Below are 6,644 nucleotides of genomic sequence, written 5' to 3'. Positions count from 1 at the left end.
CTTTACTGCATGAAGTAAATAGACTTTTGCTAGTGATGACATGATTATAATTGCAGCACATTATAAAGAAACAAGATCTATTTGCAATAAAATTACTGGTAGGCCACTTAAAAAATGATTGCAGAGTGTTCTTCTCAGAAAATATGCACACACAGCACAGAATTGATTGCAATAATATTTTTGGAACATGGACTTCCAGGTTTGTGAAATGTAAATAAGATTTGATCTTCCAGAATAGATGAATGGGATGTAAAGTTGAAGAATGCATGGGACTTTGACTTGTGCTCTCTGTTGCAGCGAGGAAGTGCAACTTCTGTTGTGAAAAATCATGCCATGGCATTTTGGTATCTATTGCATTTTCACATGTAAGAGCACTTGCTGGTTCTACGCCCATCTAGTCTCTGTCGGCTCCTTCCAGCCATCTTGGCCTTCATGGAGGACGTGGTTCTTTTCCTTAGTCAGTAAGAGTGTAGAAATGCCAGCAATTACAGACCTTATAGCTGTCCTGAAAGAAAAACATACTTCTCCCACTCATGTTAAGCCAGAGATTTTTCAATAGTTGTATGCACCATGTGAGCAGGATGTTGCACTTGCCAGAAAAATGGAGTTCTGCTTGGTCTTAAAGCTGTGTCAATAGTAATGGAATCCATAATATCTGTAAAGAGCTGTTTAAGATGCTATTGTAAGCTGCACTTTGCAGAATACCATTACAGAGTGATATTTACTACACAAAAATATTCTCAAGAAGCAAAGTCAGCTACAAAATAAAATCACTGATAGGCCTTTCTTTAGATGAGTTCAGTTTTGAGACGCAATTGTATCTGTTTTCACTGGAATTAGTTGTGGCTGGAGAGCATTCACAGTATATGGCTTTGCCTCGGGATATCATCTAACAAAGCGTTAGTCTGGAACTAATACTAGCATGAGAATTTTTGTCCAGAGCTTAAGCAGATAATAGCATTTACTGGTCTGTTGCTTAGATGCTGTGTTTGTTTCATTCTGTGCAGTAAAGTCATTTTTGGCCACTAGATGGGACTAAACAACTTCACGCGGTAGTATTAACAGCACTGTTTGAGAGTTTGTTTCCCTTGCAATTAAAGTTTTTTCCACGAGACTTTACTGAGAATTGTGCACCCTCCTTCTCAAAGTGTGAAAACAGCAGAAACTTACAATGAGAATCTCCTTAATGCTAATGAGAACGAAAAGAAATCCCAATCAATACAGTCTATCCCAATAAAGGAGCCAGCATGCACAGAAGCCAGTCTTAGTTGCAAAAAATAAGATTACCCTCTCTGGAGAATAACACTGCAATCATGCTGCTTGAAGATACCCCACTACTACATTTCTCGTCTTCATCATCTTTTTCTGTAGAGTGCCATTATCTTAGTTAACAAGCGAGTCTGACTTTCTAAACTATGCATTGTACAAGTTTCTTTTTAGTCTTGAACTCAAAGTTCTGTGATATTTTATTCCGATTAAGATGGTGCGAGAAGTGAAAGAAATGAAAGCCAGTTATGTCTTTTCCAACTAATTCATTACATTCTTCTTTAGATTTCCTGTGTGATTAGTTTCAGACTGATCTAGAGCAGAAAGCACTTTCCACTTTGATGAACTCAGCAGGCTTTATTTCACTCTGAAAAAATATTTTTCAGAGTGATCTTGTTTGACTGTTGTGATTGTGATGCTTATTTTTCCTTTCTTTTTTCCTTGTTCTCAGTCTCAGAGTAGTAATTGCACATGGTTCTTTTTGTCTGACGTCTAAAGATATTAAATTTAATCAGCATAGGAGAACAAATTTTAATCCCAAGGCTATTTTAATCTGAAATATGCAGGAAAGATCTTAACCTTGATAGGGTTGTTGCCAAATTTGTTTTTGTTTCTTGATGTAAATGTGACCACTGAGCTCTTTGACCATCTGTTATAAAATCTAACTGGAAGATAACAAATAAAAAAAAATATTTATTTATTTATTGAATATTTAATAAGAACAGGTGGAGCACACTCACAGCTCTAGGGTCAAGTCCAATAAGATAGACTGTAATTTTACTTATCCAGTCTTTCTATGGAATACACTACATAAATTGCTGTTGTATCTACACTGCATATTTAACAAGGCTTTTATCATCCAAGCTCAGGCACTGAAAACCACCTAACTTTTGATTTATTTTGCCCCACTGAGAATGTATACTCTAAGGCATGAAGCAAGAGGATCAAAATATTCTTATTCCACCTCATCCAGGCAGCACAGAATAGAGATAATACCACTGACACACTGAAATATCACAGCTGTTCCATCTGGCTTGCATATACTTAGAAGAAGTGGAATTAAAACCTAAATTCCAGTGGTGCCTCACATAAATGAGATTTTGGTTGATTCATGTTAGTCCATTACAGTCACTTAGATTCTCTAAGCATGACAGGGAGATGGATTCCTAAATTCCAGTGGACGCCATGTATGTACAGGGTGCAGAGAACAGGACCTCATAAATGCCTTGTAATTATTAATACAGATAACTGGGAACAGAGAAGAATAATCAGTTTATCTTTTACCATTTGCAGAATGATGTTGTCAAACAACCCAATCAATAAGGTTCCTAGTTCTTAGTGCTGATCTATATGCTGTGTACATTCGTGTGTGAAGCAGGTAACTAGATATATATAAACACATTCTGTTTGTGTAATGATAATTGAAAAGTGATTAGGATATGTTCATATGCATTTGAAACTAATAGTCTTAATATTGGCTGATGCTCAGAGTTCATTGTGGGTGAGGAAACCTAACGTTTTGTTTTTTTTTTTTTTCTTCCAGAAACCTACAAATACTCCTGGCTCAATGCTATATAAAACTCATGGTCTATGAAGAAAAAGGTGATTTGCATTCATTATACAAAGCGAGAAAAGGTAAATACATTTTCATAAATACATGTAAATATTTTCATAAGTGTATGTTAAAGGCTACATTTCCAGACATTTTCCTGGATGCATTTATAAATGTTCTTAGTGTCAGAGGTACCTTGGAAATACTGACAGAACTGTTTTTGCAGTAGCATACTTCATTGGTCAGCTAACTTTGAAAATGAAAATTGGATTCTACTCTGCATATCTTGCTCCACAACCAGCTTCAAGTATTTTATTTCCAGCTACATCCTACAGAACGGAATGCGTTATAGAGGAGAAAGCATATACAGCAGATGAAGTCTCCCAGCAGGTTTTTTCCCAACCTGAGATGCCTGACATTGCAACACATACTTACTTCTGTTTTTTATCACTAACAGGAGGAGCAAGAAGGTGTATGTGTATGCAAAGGGAAAAGTGCAGGGCATTATTGTTTCATGTCTGGATGGAGACAAGATCCTATATGAGTCCTAAGATCAAGGAAGCCAGACTAGTTTTGAGAATATTCTTTACTCCTCCCCTCAGCTTCATGAAGCAGGTATGTGAAAAAAAATCTTTTTTTCACCCTCCTTTTATTTATCCCTCTTACAGAAATTATGCTGTTTTTTTTCTTCCAGCAAATAGCTTAGACTTTTACATTTTTCTACACCAAGGGAGATTATTACTGCTGCTTCTGTTGTTTAGCTGAGTAGAAGCCAAGAAATGCTGCTGTTTTAGCTGTGATAGAGGCACTTTTCATTCCTTATTCCTGATGCTCACAAGTGCCTGGTCATTTTAATCATCTCAACTGCTGGGGAGAACACTTAATCTTGAGGCAGACATGCTTTTGCATTAGAATTCCCTATTTTCAGAAAATACATGATTACTATTACTTTTTAGAAATAACTTATGTTTATGAGTGAAACTGAATCATTACCTGCTTGTATTTGTGCATTCACACGTGAAGTTTCACATGATTTTTTGCAAATCTTGGCTATCTGTGGAGATCTGAGTAACACGAAAGCTGTGTTTTGGGAAAAACTTTCAAATGATAGTGTGGTGAAGGCTACTTTTACAGGGTGAAGTTAGCTGCTCTCGGAGGTTTATGCAATGCCAACAAGTCTTACAAGGAGGTTTGATTGACAGGACTTGAGATACACTGGTGATATCCACTTGAAGGTGTTGAATAGGCTGCTTAGTTCATAGGAGGTATGAATAAGTGCCACCAGCAAACACCATTGCTGAAGTCTGATGGGATCAGAAAATCTCTCTCCCATTCTGTCTTAGCCAGAACAAGCTGATGAACAAAAGTGCTTCATATAATGGTGGCTTAGATTGTTTTAACTAGGTCAGTGAGGTTCACTCTCCCGTGGGGTGTTTTTATACTTTCAAACCTACCCTGATTGTAAGGGTTAAATTAGTGTTTAGAGGTGTGTATACTGGTCTTGGAGAAAGAAAGGATTTCAAGACTTATATTATAAATGCATTAACTGAGGCTTTCTTACATTTTTATCACATCAGAGCCTGTAACTCTATAAACTCTATCTAATGGTATGGATTTCTCAGAGAAATACTCACCTGGTTTGAGTTGCAGGCTAAGTGAATCAATGCGCCCTGTTCCCTGGGGTGTGGTAATCATTATAAATTTGGTACTAGATTACTCACACAGAGCCCAGAACACTACCATGTTTCTTCAGAAGGGTAAAAGAGTTCATTTTCCCATTAGGCTGTTTGAAAGTCTGCAGTGAAAGGAAAAAATATGGTTTCTGATCATCCTGGCCAGGAATATCTTTTGGACTCCCAATTCCTGAAGGATTCTTCAGTATGTTCATTTTTTAATAGTATTAGTGCTAAAAGCATAAGACAGCTAGTGGTGAGACCAGATAATAAGAAAACCAAAACACTTGTGGAATTATTTAAGATATGTAGATATCTTTTAAAGTAATGCAACAACAGATACAAAGAGTGCAAGAGCACTGTTTGGTACAGCAAATTTTCAGCTACAAAGCATTGTTTTTCAACATAGTCACCACCATTACCTGTGCATTTTCACTAGCCACGAACAAAAGCCTGCATGCTGCACTTGTAAATATCTGCCCCATGCATTGCCTCACCGTGTTCACATCCACTCTTTGATCCCCATCAGCATTTAGCAAGCATTGATGGATGTCAGTGGATGTCAGTTTTTCTACATAAAGGACTTCAATGTCACATCTTTGCTCCACACGCACTTCCATGTCAGATGCCAATTTGTCAGACTGCCTCTCTGCTGCCATCTGTCTCACAGCAACAAAATGTAATGGAATATTGGTGTGGGAAGGTTCAACCTTTACTATCACCAACATCTGCTTCTGATGTTGTGAGCCAACATAATAAAATAGAAGGCATTACTTTTCAGAACAAAGAAGCTCTAAATTGTGTGTAGCACAGATGTGAAAAAGTTATGTTGGGCTATATATATGTTTAAATCATTTTGCAAAGATAAAAGAAAGAAAAAGTAACAATGCAAATAGCTCTGGAAATAGTGCATACAGCTTTCAGACAGGATGCATTCTTTGTGCCTCTGGAAAAAAAAATAACAGCAAAAAAACCACTGTGTTTTTTACATATATACTTATGAACAAGGCACATGTAGAGGGAGTTTTCTCTACTACCAGCAAGTCAGAAAAGCTGATGATACTGCAGTATTTATTTACTCATGAGACATCATCATGTTTGCAGCAGATACCTTCAGAAAGAACAAAACAATAAAGCCCAGAACATAAATATTTCCACTTACATGGTTATGCTGTGTGCACTTTAGGAGTCATAGTTCTCTTAAGCTACCACTGGTCAAGTTAAGGGTTAGCAATAAGGTGCTCAAGTGTGCACATACGATATTTGGAGATAGTGAAGGAATGATAGAAAGGCATGGCTTGAGGCTTAGAAGCTAATAAAGAGCTAGACCTGCTAAATTAAAGCAAACAATAAATTATTAAGTTGAAATGAAGAAAATGTATATGAGAGAGAAACCTTGCACAGCAATGCAAGCAGGCAGTTCTTATTAAATCAGAGACAAACATAAGGTAATTACAGCTGCCTGTAAGGTACATTGCTTTACTTGTAAAATAGTCAGACCTAGAAATGTGTGGCTTATGTGTCATTGGCACTGAAGAAAGTAAGATAGAGAAGAAAGGCTTTAGTCTGTGAGAACCAAAAATATTTTGATTTCATTATTTGCAGAAGGTCACTGTTAGCTGAAAGTGACTACAAGCCACTTATTGCCATTGCTGTAAGGAGTCCAGCAAACAACCTCTAGTGAATAAAAACATCATTTTCAGCTGCACATGAATGCTTTTCAGAAAATAAGAGCTGAGGAAGGATACGGTGGTGGGAGATGCATATTCCCAGACTGCTTGACTAATGCAAGTCAATAATACTTTAACTTGCTTATGTACTTGCTATAATACAAATCAAGCAAAAATATCTGATCTGTAAAAATAAAATCAGGGTTATTCCTGGTACTGCCACCTCCGTATTCTAGGTGGTAACACAGACTGTTATCCCTAGACAAGTTTTGTAGTAAAGAGGGTTTTGTTTAAAGATTCTTGAACAGATATAGAAAAATATGGTAACAGGGATGTGATGATTAAGTGGAGAAACCTAAGAAAATGATATTACATACACCTATGAAGATTGACATTAAAAGAAATCCATAAAGATTTATTTCATATATCAAGAATAGGGGATTAAGCAGTTTAACAGTTCAAAATGGAGTTCAGTTTTAGGGG

General features: G+C 36.7%; 1 long non-coding RNA gene across 1 annotated transcript in view; it reads left to right on the top strand.

Moving 5' to 3' along the window:
• Positions 1-2,816: 2,816 nt before the first annotated feature.
• The window catches only part of LOC128084391 (uncharacterized), an 89,984-nt gene continuing 86,156 nt past the window's right edge, over positions 2,817-6,644 (top strand). The window contains exons 1-2 of the long non-coding RNA XR_008208503.1: positions 2,817-2,901; positions 3,276-3,433. This is a non-coding gene — a long non-coding RNA (uncharacterized LOC128084391). The remainder of the gene's footprint in view (positions 2,902-3,275; positions 3,434-6,644) is intronic.

The sequence above is a fragment of the Tympanuchus pallidicinctus genome, unplaced genomic scaffold (assembly GCF_026119805.1).
Source record: "Tympanuchus pallidicinctus isolate F22 unplaced genomic scaffold, pur_lepc_1.0 scaffold26, whole genome shotgun sequence".
NCBI classification, from domain to species: Eukaryota; Metazoa; Chordata; class Aves; order Galliformes; family Phasianidae; genus Tympanuchus; species Tympanuchus pallidicinctus.
Note: the sequence above shows the minus strand (reverse complement) of the source record. Positions and strands in the feature narration are given on the sequence as shown.